The following is a 14,255-nucleotide window of genomic DNA, read 5'->3' on the forward strand; positions in this document are numbered from 1 at the left end:
ACATGCCTTTCTATGAACAGTTTCCATGCTTGTTACCGAAACAGGATCCTCTGTGCACGTTACTGATCAGTCAAGCGCATGACTATACGTTGCATGGCGGCGTTCAATCGACTCTCAACTTTATAAGAAGAAGATACTGGATTATTGACGCTCGTTCGTCAATCAGACGATTCATTCATCGTTGTATAAAATGTTTTCGTCACCGAGGTGTTCCCTCGACCCAAATCATGGGAAGCCTTCCCACGCATCGCTGCAACGCAGCAAAACCTTTTAGTCATTGTGGTCTCGATTACGGTGGACCGTACCAAATTCGTAGCGCGAAAGGCAGAGGCCATCACAGTTACAAGGGCTATGTTGCCCTATTCGTATGCTTCAGCACCCGAGCAATTCATCTGGAGCTGGTTAGCGACTTGAGCACAGCAGCGTTTCTTGCAGCCCTTCGAAGATTCTTTGCACACCGTGGATACAGTTCGGACATATACAGCGACTGTGCTACAACGTTCGTAGGAGCCGATGCGGAACTAAAAGCAGATCTGACCAGCTTTCGACAACAGCTTGAGGCGGCAGCACGGTACGTGCCAACTTGGGGAGTAACATGGCATTTCATACCACCTGGATCTCCAAATTTCGGAGGCATCTGGGAGGCGGGTATAAAAAGCATGAAACATCATTTAAAGCGCATAATTGGCAGCGCGAAGCTAACATTTGAAGAATTTTATACTCTTTTAAAGCAAGTGGAAGCAGTGCTTAACTCCAGGCCGATCTCGGCACTAACAGAAGACGCAGCGGACTTAGCTGCGTTGACCCCTGGACATTTTTTGGTGGGCGGTCCGTTAGTTGCTACTCCCGAACCAAGTTTACTTGATGTTAATCCAAATCGACTCAAAAGGTGGAAACAGCTTCAACAAATGCAACAACATTTCTGGGCCCGATGGAGTTGTGAGTACCTGCGAGAACTACAAGTAAGACGCAAATGGCATCAAACTAGCACCAATCTATCACCCGGAGACTTGGTCTTAATACGCGACGAGCGCGCTCCTCCCACTCAGTGGACGTTGGGTCGTATAATAGACGTGCATCCAGGAACTGACGACGTTGTCAGAGTGGCAACCATTCGTACGCCAACTTCCATTATCAAGCGAGCCATATCAAAGTTAGTACTGTTGCCTATGGAGGACACCTGATGTCTTTACGGTGGGCGGCTGGCCCCTTATTTCGTCGCAGGACCTGGACGAGGTGGACGGAATGTTACGACTGAATGCAAAGCTGGTCAATAAAATGCTAATATGGCAACCCCGTTACTTTTGACATTTGCTTTTTCCCATATGTTGCGCACCCGCTTTTTCGCTCTCTTTTTGCTTTGACTTTTTCGCGAACGGACGTGCCGCTGCAGAATATAATTAGAATATACAAAATTATATACTCTACAATATAATAAAATAAATAAAATTAAATTAAATTTGAAACATATATTTTGAACATCAGCTGATTTGTATTTTCTTTCTCTCGCCGTGTCCATGTGGCTGTCAGCCCAGAATAAAATAAAGCGAATTCAATCTTTGTTTTCTACTTTGCCAAGACAATCAAACGTACAAAATATTGTAGTTGGTTTGGTGCCGCCATGAATGAATGCATGAATGCGCCTTGGTGCTTTTGTAGGCTTAAGTATAATAAAAATTAAACTATGAACAAATTTTGAAAAAAAAAACTAATAATTTTGCAATTTCAATGCTGAATATTTTGGTATACAATTTTTTAAAGTTCTTTGTCACACGTAATTTTTTTTTAATTTTTTTTAAAGGTGTAATTTTTAAAATTTTTTTTTCGAAAAAAAAAAGGTTTTTGTTTGCTCCAAAATTTATGGACAGAAACATTTGCTTTGTAGTATTGAAAAAAATTTTAGAACAAAATGTAATTTTGAAATTGTTCTTTCTAAAAGCTATTTCTTTCTTCAAAATTTTTATGGAGACATTTGTTTTGAAGTATTGAATATTTTTTGAAATTTTTAGAAAAAGATGTATTTTTGAAAAACAAATTACGAAGAAAAGAAAAAAAAATTTTTTTGTGATTTTTTCTTCAAAATTTTTGGAGAGAAATTTTTGTTCTGTAATATTGAACCATTTTTTAGAAGATGAAAATTTGTTGTCGAAGAAAAGGAAAAACAAAATTCTCAACATTTTTTGTAACATTTAAATAATTTTTAGAAGAAGATGTAATCTTGAAAATTGTTTTTTCGATAAAAGGTGTTTTTCCTTCAAAATTTTTGTTTTTTAATATTGAACGATATTTTAGAAAAAGATGCAATTGTGAAAAATTGTTTTTCGAAAATAAGGTACTTTTTTCTTGAAAATTTTTGGAGAGAAATTTTTCTTAGTAGTATTGAATTTTTTTTTTAATTTCGTAGAAAAAGATTTAATTTTGAAAATTGTTTCGAAAAAAAAAACGAAAGAAAAACTCTTTCTCTAAATTTTTGGAAAGATTTCTGTTTTTTAATATTGAAATTTTTTTTAGAAGATGTAGTTTTGAAAATTTGTTTTTCGAAAAAAGGGTTTTTTCTGGAAAAATTTTTAGAGACATTTTTGGTTTGTAATATTGAACAATTTTGTAGAAACAGATGCAATTTTGAAAAAAAAATCTTTTGAAAAAAGGTGTTTTTTTCTTCAAAATTTTTGGGGAGAAATGTTTTTTGTGGTATTGAAGTTTTTTTTTTAATTTAAAAAAAAAAGATGTAATTTTGAAAATTTTTTCGAAAATTTTTTTCTCTAAAGAATAGAACTCATTCTCTAAATTTTTGGGGGAAACTTTTGTTTTGTAGTATAGAAACATTTTTTAGAAGACGTGATTTCGAAAATTTATGTTTCGAAAAAAAAGTGCTGTTCTCTTCAAAATTTTTGGTGAGAAATTTTTTTGTAGTATTGAATTTTTATTTTTTTATTTTTTAAAGAACTATGTAATTTTAAACATTTTTTCGAAAAAAGCTGTTTTTTTCTTCAAAAGTTTGGGGGGAAATTTGTTTTGTTGTATTGAAATCTTTTTCTTAATTTTTTTAAAAACCTAACCTAATCAACCTAACCTAATATTGAAAAACTCTCCGCTCAGATTTCTTTTCTGTTTGGTTCTCGGTTGAGTACGTCACGAAAGTTTGGTAGTGAGATTCACATAGCTTTTCGAATTGTATTCAAATATGCGCAGCTAACCAGTTAAAATTCAAAGCAAAGCGCTAGCATTCGTAATCCTATATTACGTCGGTCTGCAAATCGATCGAAGTAACTCTACGAGCATTAATAGGCAAATATATGATATTTCACTGTCGATTTAGTACAGCCATGCCTAAAAAAATACGACAGCGTCCGAAATACTACACTTAGATCCCTTGACATGGAATTGCGCATTTATAATTTTCAAAATAACTCATGATTTGAAAATGACATTGGGATTTGACACTGGCTGGCTCACATTTTACACCATAGAAGCTGGAAAAGTAAAAAAAAATCAAATTTTATAGAGAGCCATCAACTAAGCATACCTTGAAAATTGCAACACTTCAAAAACTTGGTAACAAAATCTAATTTATTTCCTTACTTGAAGTAAACAAATGTTTTCACACATTCGAATTAAAATGAAATATCTGCAATGCAGGCATTCCATTTGCACGAATTCGTATTGTTTTGAAGTGATGAAATCATTGTAAGAAATAAATTAACAACAGCAGCCTTGTAAGCTTTTCAAATGCAGTACAGATTTGTTTACAAAGTTCGAGGGCTATTGCCTATAGCGATTTGCATGAATAGCAGAGTGTTAATGCAATTTCTGTACATTATTTCATGGCTTGCATTTTATGTATGTATATGTGAGTACATGCAGTTACTTACATAAATATGTAATGGCATTGCAAGGATAAAGTACCTATAAACACAAAAGTTCAGTAGAATTTACGATTAATGAGTGCATTCGATTAAATGTTAATTAACAGAAAACTAGCAGAAAATTCAGCACTTGTTTTGAGTTAACATTAATTGTGTTTGTTTACATTATTAAGCTTAAAGAGCCATGTGTTGGATGTAGAGGGACAATTAATCAAGTTGCACATTGCAACTTAGGAATTTCTTATGCTGTAGAATTTCTAGTCACTCTACAATAAACTGTAAAGTGAGCACATTATTTTGGTAGTACTAAATTAAGATTAAGATTAAATGCCTGAGTCTATTCCACGAACATATGAAGGTAAATATTTGGATAAAAATTGGAAATATCTAACTTTTATTTGGAAGGTAAGGGCTTTATGCTATTTTCTGCTACTTGTTTAACATGTACGCCTTTTTCGTAGTAGCCTGGTATTCAAAAACTGAACTCTAGATGGAAGCTTTGCGTTACTCATTGATGAATAATACTCGTATTTGGCGGAACTATGCTTCGTACCCTAAGATACGGAACATTTTAGTAATGGCCTGTGTTGCCAGAAAATTTTAATCAAAGATCTACAAAGTGTAGATAAGATCGACGAAAACAAATCTGAACACAGAAATTGTAGAAGCCAAACATTATCCACTGTAAATATCTCTTTAAGAGATAAAAAAGGTGGTCAGTTCAGAAAAAGGAAAAAAATAAACAAATATTTTTGCTCATTATGAAGAAATTTTGTGTATTGGATGGATTTTCTAAATTCTTGTATAATTATTTTGGCCATTGGTAGGATTCTCTAAATCCTTAAATATTAAATCAAAACTTTTTCTTTCGAAAAATTACTTTGCTTTCGCTGCTTACCACCCTAATGACATTTTATCTGCTGTGTTGAAGAAATAATAATATACAATAATGAGTTTCGCATAACCACACATTACCACCTTATACTTATCCATTTGTATGTACTTTGTAAATTTATTAAGTTTTACTGCAATCATACTTTTCAATAAATTGCGTTTCAAAGCGATTTTCAATACTCTTTCATCGTTGAATTTTTATATTTCTTCTGTCATTTGGCGTCGCACAAATGGCCAAGTGTGAAAATCTCAAGGGACTGCAGATGGCCAAACCAAAAAGGCCAGACAAATAGACAAGCACACACACGCACACACAAACATATATATATATATATATATGTATATGCATACATCCCTGTATGTTTTAATGCGCTTTTTACGATATTATTCGAAAGGAGAGCAGCTGAAGCACTGCTGCGAGACTCGGCGGCGCGTCAGCGGCCCACACAAAGCATTAATGGGGGCCGGCAAAGCGAGCGTCAACTCGAACAAAGAAATTAATAATGCTATACAATTAATTATAGATGTATACAGTATTGTGAAAAATTTAAGCAAACTCGAAAGTTGAGTTTTAGATGCTGATTTTCTTTAAAATATTGAAATATACAATCATGCTTTAGATAACCTTTTTTTATAGTCAAACTTATTTTTGGTTAGAGAAAATGAAAATGTTTAAAGTGCACTTTAAAGTTAAAAGTAAAAAATGTGTCTGCTCGGTAAGTAAAGCTCACTTTATTGTGCGGGATAAGCAGACGGAAATTGATTTCATGAGAAATTTGCAGGTAAATATTTTAATAGAATCATAAGTTTTGTGCTCAGGAGTAGCGAAAATTTCGTACGCTTCCTTTAGAGTTATTATACAAAGTGGCGCAAAATTAATCACGCTATTGGAAAATTTATATTTTTTGCAAATCCTATTTGATGCTAGTGAGCTAAACAGCTGCAGTATGCAAGGAGACAAGCCATGGAGCGCCTAGAGGTAGAGTAAAGATAAAGGCAAAATAAAGATTTCCATCACTCAAACTCAGTTTTGTTTTTATTTAGTAAAAAAATATATTTAAAAAAAAAATTGAATAATAAATTTACTAAAGAGTAATTAGATTGGAGGTACTTTTTCTAATAGAGTTTTTCTAAAAGAACACGCGTGACTTCTGTTAAACTAAATAGAAACTGTTTTTTACAGCGTTTACAAATCCTATAAATGTATTACGAAAATCGACGCTCTGTGAATAGTGTTCTTCACCTACTAGGCCAACTTATAGTGTTTAGCGACGAGGCCCATTTTCAGCTTAATGGCTACGTCAATAGTAAAATTGCCGCATTTGGGCTGAAGTGCAACCCAAAGCCATTACAGCCATAGAAGACCACTGTTTGATGCAGGCTATGGGCTGGCGCCAATGTAACAGTGAATGGTGAACGATATCGCGCCGTGATAAACGACTTTTTCATGCCAGAAATTGAAAGCCGTGATCTCCACAACATTTGCTTCCAATAGGACGGCAGACGGCGCGACTTGCCATACAGTACGTGAAACATTGAATTTACTGTGTTGTCGTTTCGAGGAGCAATTTGTCTCTCGTCTCGCACCAGTGGATTGGCCACCAAGATCGTGTGATATCACCCCTTTCAACTTTTATTTGTGGGGAGACTTTTTTATGTAAAGCATAAATACTTTGTGAATAAACCAGCTTCAATTGAGGCATTGGAAGCCACCTTTATTAAAATTATTGACGAGCTACTGCCCGAAGTCCTCCAGCGAGTCATTCAAAATTGATGTTGACGGATGGCCGAAATGCGGCGCAGTTGCGGCCACCATTTTAAAGGGATTATCTTTGAAAAATAAATAGCACAAATGGTTCTACACAATGGTTCTCTGATACTTCCAAAATGATCACCCTTTATAACTTATTTTATTTATTTTAGTTTCGACTATTTTTTTTTAATTTTAATTTTTTTATAAAAGTGTAACTCATTTTCTGACAACAACCTTATTAATTGAAATTTTGGTTTTACCAGAAAAGTTTGGAAAATTCCACAAATTTTATGTCCACGAATTAATTTAGACCAGTTTTCACTATTTTTTTTTGAATTTTACTTTTTAATTTTTTTTTTTTTTAATTTTAATTTTTGTATAAAGGTATAATTTATTTTCTGACAAAAGCCTGATAAACTGAAATTTCGGTTTTACAAGAAAAGTTGGAAATATTCCAAAAAATTTTACGTTCAAATTGCACGGATTTATTTAGACCAGTTTTGACTTTTTTTGGTGTTTACTTTTTAATTTTTTTTTAATTTTCTTTTAATTTTTTTTAAATTTGTTTTAATTAAAATTTTTTTTTAAAAGTAAAGCTGATTGCCTAACAAAAACCTTATAAATTGAAATTTCAGTTCTAAAAAAAAAGTTGGAAAAATTCTACAAATTTTACGATCAAATTGCACGGATTCATTTAGACCAGTTTTTACTATTTTATTTTATAATTTTAATTTTTTTATAAAAGTAATGCTGATTGTGTTACAAAAGCTTTCTAAATCGGTCGAAATTCCACGTATTAATTTTTATCAGTTTTGACTATTTTTTTTTTAATTTTTTCATAAAAGTAAAGCCTTATAAATTGCAATTTCAGTTTTAGACGAAAATTAAAAAAATTTCACAAATTCCACGGATTAATTTTTAACAGTTTTGTCATTTTTTTTTCATTTGAATTTTTTTTATAAAAGTAAAGCTGATTGTTTAACAAAAGCCTTATTAAATGAAATTTGAGTTTCACAAGAAAAGTTGGAAATATTCGACAAAGTTTACGTTCAAATTCCACAGATTAATTTTTACCAGTTTTGACTATTTTTTTATTTTTTTTTTTATTTTTTCAAATTCCACGGATTTTAATTTGAATTCCTAAAAAGACTTTCGTTAGGAAGCTTTATAGCTTAGTTTTATATAGTTTTAGTATAAAAAGGCCCAAGTTTGAGTGCTAAAAAATTTCGTTAATTTTTCAGAATTTTTTTCCCTCACGATGCTGACCGATTTCCCCAACATAGCAAAAACAAAGAATACCGTACATTTGTTGCTTAAAAGAAGTTTCTAATATTTTGCTCAATACTGCATATTTCTTCTCTTTCATTTTGCTTTTAAGATAATAAAGTATTTTATATCAAGAACTTAGTTGATGTCGGCTATATGAGGAGCTCGCATACTACTATATATTTCTCATGCCACTATTATTATTGTAGTTTCAAAGCGCCTTTGTTGTTATTTGCTAATTTAGTTTTCATTTTCACATTATCGCTTATTAATTAGTGAACTTGCACTTTATAGACAAATAAGAAGCAACTTTTCCTGTCTTGTCACCTTGCCGTCCCACTACGTCAATGCGTTTCAAAGAGATCAAAACATATTTTATAAAGCATAGAACTATTTGTGTACATGTGCGTGCAAGTGTACAGCCTTCATCATCAAATCAAAAAATAAATTGCATGGTAATGGTTATAGAATGTCTGCAGATTATGCAAAATATGTAATTTGCTTGCAATGTGACATGAGTCACATGCCGCCTATCAAACGTATGTGGGAAGTCATTTAATGCATTCGCGTTTTCATGCCACTCTGCATTAAGTAAGTAAAGTAAGTAAGTAAAGGAAATATTTTAAATAAATATTTATAAACCTACTGACAGATCTTTGTCAACGATTGTCAACGGCGTGTTATTGTAAGTATTTCACAATTCATGCAAATCATCCACTTATTCTTTATTGGCCATTTAAAAAGGATCGAAAGCAATTAAGTGAAAGGTAAAGAATGAAAAATGAATTGCTGATGTAAATATTGAAATGAGGTATTATTGAGAACTCGAAATTAGTAATATACACAAACAAGAATAAAAGCACTTTAGAGAAAAGTAAATGTATTCTAGAGATGTATTACCGCTCTTTTGTGCAGGCTACCTGTACAATGAAAGAAAGCTGAGTATCAAAACTGTACTCACAAATGTTTCAAATATGCTTACTAAGCTCAATTCTGTGATTTATGGCTCATGCACTGCAAATGTGCGAATTCATTTTGAAGGTGACAAATATGTATATGCATGAAAATGTTCAGGAGTATTCATAGGTTGAAGTATTCATATTATTATTATTCGCTCACAATGCAGTGCTACATTAACTGCGACCTCTTATGCTTGAACGCAAGCCTATAATGGGAGATTTCTGAGTACAGTGTAAGATTAAGAGTCAGTTGCAAGATTTATGAATTTTAGTCTAATCAAAGCACAACAGTTGGGTAGAAGATAATGCTAAGATGTATCCTCCAAGTCATCTTCTAGAGAATTACCAAAAAAGGACTTAAACAAATTATGTTGAGTCCATAAATCCATAACGCATAGTGCACTACCAAAACTCCCCACATTGTTGAGAGTTGCTGAGCTAAGCTAAAATGGACGCGTTTAAAAGCAGACTGCAGGTAGTCAAAGAAGCTTGCTTTATCAAGAGCCGTCTGCTGGTTCACCATTCACATAAAGACCTGTAATATCACTGTGCCCTGGTATGCATATCAGGCGTGATAAAAAAGACAGAACTAAGAGGAAAGTTAGTTATTTCTCAACTAATTTTCAGCGAGCTATCAATAAAACTTAGGCTTTGAGTGTTGTGTGGTTATCAAAATTAATGCTACAATATTATACTCAAATAGTGAAGCAATAAGCTAAAACTTGTGAAGCGGTGAACTAAGAGTGAGTCCCACCGCATTGCAGCTACAGCACAGCTCGAAAGAGTTATATGTAAATATCGTATTCCTGAGCTGCAGACGGACGTAATATAGAACGACGAATCCTAGTGTTTTGCACTGATTTTTCACTGGCCACGTTATGGGGTTTTGTATTTGAATATTACTCGAAAAGTTATGGGAATGCCTCCATGAAACATAATAATGATTAAAATATCGAAAAATGTCAAAAAAGTAAAAGAAGAGTTTTCCAAAAAAATTTTAAGAAACAAATTAAATTGGTTTGCAAAAATAAAATATTTAAAAAAAGAAAAATTTTTAATATTTAATATTTTATCATAAAAAATTCTAAAAAAAAAATATTTTTTTTTTAATTAATATTAAATTTTTTATCATAAAAAGTTCTAAAAAAAAACGTTTTTTCCATATGATTGTTTTTTTGTTTTTGAATTTTTTAGGAATTTTGTTTTCATTGGAAAATTTTTTTTTGTATTTTGAAGGATAAAATATTAATAAAAAAGTCATTTTCGAAAAAAAATTTTGTACGTAATGACGTTTCGATAGAATTGTATGTTTACAATATAACTCGAAAAGTTATTGGAATCAGTGCGGAGTGTTTTTCAGAAATGATAAACAAAAAGAATTTCTCAAAAATATTGAAACAAAAAATTAAATTTGTTTGCAAAAATCAAATATTTGTTTTAAAAACTTGTGTTTTAATAGTATCTTATCCTGAAAAATTACAAAACAAAAATCATTTTGGAGAAAACATTATTTTAGAATAAAATATTTTTGGTAATACATAAGTAATACTTAAAAATTTGGTTTTTTGGAAAATAAAATAAATAAAAGCTTTTTTTGGATAATAAAATATTTTTTTTTTTGAAAATAAATTATATACAATTTTTTTTTCGATAATAAAATAATTTTTTTTTTTTGGAATTTTTTTTTGCTTTTATTTTGCAAATAATAGGTTGTGTATTAAATTAAGTTTTTGGTTCAAAATTTTTGGGAATTTTTTTTGTTATGTTTGAAAAATACTCCGCATTTAGATATTTTCGATATTTTATTCATCTCATTTTGGAAAAAAAATTTGTCTGCAATAAAATTTTATACTAAAAAATTACAAAAAATTTTGAAACAAAATATTAAATTTGTTTGCAAAAATCAAATATTTCGCTTAAAAACTTGTGTTTTATAGTATTTTAACCTGAAAAATTAGAACAAAAAAATCATTTTGGAAAAAACATTATTTTAGGATAAAATATTATTTTATCCATTTAGAAAAAAGAAAAGAAATTAAATTTTTTTGCAATAAATTTCAAATTTCCTTACAATAAAAAAAATTAAATTTTTTTACAATAAATGTTTTACAATCAATTTCTTTTTATAATCAATTTTTTCTTACACCCAATTTTTTTTAATAATGTTTTATCCTAAATAATTACAAAAAAAAAATGATTTTGAGAATCTTATAATAAATCATTTCATAAAACATTTCACTTAAATCAACTCTTTACCAAAATTTACAACTCTGAAAGAATTTCAAAACTATTAATTTTTTTTTAATTTTTTTCGGCTTACTTCTTATTATACTCATGCCTACAAATAAACCAATTTTTAGAAAAATTCACGACAATGTCCAAAACACTTGGATGAATTGACACAGAATCGCTCAGCAGTAAACTTCTGATAACCAACTCATAAGACAAGTTGATTTGGTAGGCTGCCACAATGGGTCGTAGGAGTACCAAATATACTAGTTTACATATCAAAATACTATATACATACTCGAACGTATTGAGAAGTCCTGTACTCTGGATGGGTACTCATGAAAACTTAGCTCGAATCATTTAAAATTTGTTTGCTCGTTTAAAAATGTTTGCATGCTTGAGCTTTAAGACTCGTAAGAGGCTAAAAGATTATTATTTCGAAATCAATCGATTGCAAGCTGGAGTAAAATCTCAGAATATACTACATGGAAGAGCTTGAGTTGAGTTAGCCAACAAATAGTATAGAAAGTGTATACAATTTTGATGATTTCAAAAATGTTCTAAATGAACGGAAACAGGAGCGGCTACCAATAAGATCGTCCCTAAGCTAATACCTGTATGTATAAGTAGGCGGAAACACGGCAAAAGAACTCAGTGCTGCAAAAAGCTCTTGAACCCAAGTTTGTAACACACGCATTCACATACAGGTGAAGAAATGTTTTATTAGTAAAAAGGGGTCACTAATTGCAGTCAATCATTTTCTTCCTTTTATTCAATTTCACTTCCTCCATCAGGTTAAAAACCTGCATAAGTCATACCTTTTACACACATACATATACATAAGCATTGGCTACATTCAGCACGTGCGGAAGTAAACTTCCACAAGCCCATTGTCCACATATCCACATATCCATATGTACATATATCTGTGTAGGATACGATACTAGCCTAGTCCACAGCTGTGCCATTACTCATTTGCATACATTGACACGTTTTGACAGGTGCCAATCAGTTATCTTTTCTTACATTGCCCATCAATAGAATTTTTCCTTTTTATCAATTCAAAGAATTAAAATGCATGATGCTGTGAAATTCATTTGGAAATTTCCCAGCAAAAGAAAGTGACATCTGAATGTTAACAGAATGGCTTACTGGATTTTTGTGAGTGGAAAAAAAAAATTGTGTAATGTTGCTTTTACTACGAAAAATTGCAAGAAAGCAATTAGCAGTGAAATCATTAAAAAAAACATGGGCAAGCGAAAGATGACCGAGCAAAGAGTAGCATAAAAAATAGAATGCTGTAAAATTTGTGATTCTATCAGCAACTTTTTGTATAGGCTGTTCTTTAAACACACGACATTTTGGAAATGGTGAAAAATGTCTATTTGAAATTATTATTTATTTTTTATTATTTTGTCCTTTTCCTTTGTGGGTGTTTTTTTTTTGTTTATGGTTTTTTGTATTCAAGACTGTGAACTCAGCGTTTTTTATGTAGAATATCATGTGCCATAACTTTCAGCTTCCTGCCGCTGACCTTTTCGATGAAGTCTTCGATTACATTTTGGCTTGAGCTATGACTCGCTAATTTTTTGCCAGCTCAATTTCATTAATGGCGTGAAGACTTGTTGTTGTTATAGCAGCATAAACATTCCCCATACTTACACACGGGGAATGCTGCTGGAGTGATAGTCTTTGGCCGGATATAAATCCGGGTCGTTTCGGTAGTAGAACCGACTGTCGTGGAAAAGATGGCGTGAAGAGTCTTTTCTTTCAGTTCAGGAACTGCTGCGGTTTGCAGCTTTTTACTCTTTTTCCCAGATAATATACGATTTTTGTACAAATCAATTTTTATATACGAAAATTCAAACACTTCTAATTTTGTCACGCAGTTTTCGAGATATCATAAAATATTTGTTCTGGGGTTCAGAAAAGAACGTATATGCTAAAATTTACAAGGTTTGGAGAGTCCACTAAATGTTTAAAACAAGTGATTGAAGTGGTTGAAGTACTACTCTAGCACTCCCCAAGCAGCACTAAAGCGCCGTTTTGATCCTATCAAAGGTAATTCAATTTTGAAAATTTTCTGCTTAGTTTTTCATTCAAGTCAAAAGTTTTCAAGATATTTACATAGTTAGGAAAAAAGTTTTTTTTGCAAGAATACGCATATTTTTGACCAAAGAATGTAAGAAATAAATGAAAAAACTACAATATATTCGAAAATTTTTTTTAGCCATTTTTTACTAACATATTTATCAAAAAATTAAAAGAAATCCTTCAAAAGATATAAATAAAAAAAAAAATATTCTCAAATTTCTATCCGTTCATATATTTCTTACAGTCTTAGTTCAAAAATATGCATATTTTGAAAAACAAAACTTTTTATATGTTTAAGGATTTTTTTTTTCACTTATATTTTTTGAAGGATTTCTGCTCGCAAGATAATAAAACAACTCATTTTCGATTTTACTACAATACTTATGTAAGGTAACAAGTAGTCAACGTAGACTTGACTCTTCTGATATCATAAACTGGTTTTCCTAGAAATAAATTGCATAGGATAATATTTTTGGATGAGGAGCTCGGGCAAACAAGCAACAAAAAAAAAAAAAATAAAAAAATTAAAAATTAAAAATAAAGAATAAAAAAAAAATTTATTTATAATATCTTAATAAAATAGAAATAAATAAATTTGAATTAAAACACCTACATTCATATTTATATCACCTTTACAAAATTTATCCAAGAGCTGCAAGAATGCAGATAGCAAACCTGAAAGACGAGCTAACAACATTCCTTGAATAGTCCAAGAAGTACAATAGAAGATATTAAACATTTCATTATGCTTCATTTTAAATCCAATGCAACTTTAAAAGACACTTTTCTTAACCACTATTAATTACTACCCCTAGAACGGTGTTCGTTCTTTTCATTTAAAGGAAATTCAAGGCTGTACTTTGTATTCATCTTCAGCGAGTGGTAGAGGGCATAAGCATTCCTCTAAACGAATTGTGCGTAATATCTGAAACCAATAGAACGTAATCTCTGACTACTAATTGTAGAGTCTCCAAAGCGCTCTGACCAAAATTGAATGTTAAAAGGACAAAATGTGTACTTGTATTCAGCAGATCAAGTACCTGCGTCCACACAGTTGTTACAACCGATCACTGCACTATCGGCACCCTAGCCAGCCTAGCCAGTAGAATGGGTGTACTTCACAATGAAGTATAAATGAATGAAGTCACAATGACTTCTGCAGAAGTTGTGCAGATGCAGAAGAAATTGAGTTGG

The 14,255-nt window shown here is 31.4% G+C and overlaps 1 protein-coding gene across 2 annotated transcripts in view; it reads right to left on the minus strand.

Annotated features, from left to right (window-relative positions):
* The window catches only part of LOC128868124 (uncharacterized), a 157,338-nt gene that overhangs the window by 107,939 nt on the left and 35,144 nt on the right, over nucleotides 1–14,255 (minus strand). The window lies entirely within an intron of this gene.

The sequence above is a fragment of the Anastrepha ludens genome, chromosome 6 (genome assembly GCF_028408465.1).
Source record: "Anastrepha ludens isolate Willacy chromosome 6, idAnaLude1.1, whole genome shotgun sequence".
NCBI lineage: Eukaryota > Metazoa > Arthropoda > Insecta > Diptera > Tephritidae > Anastrepha > Anastrepha ludens.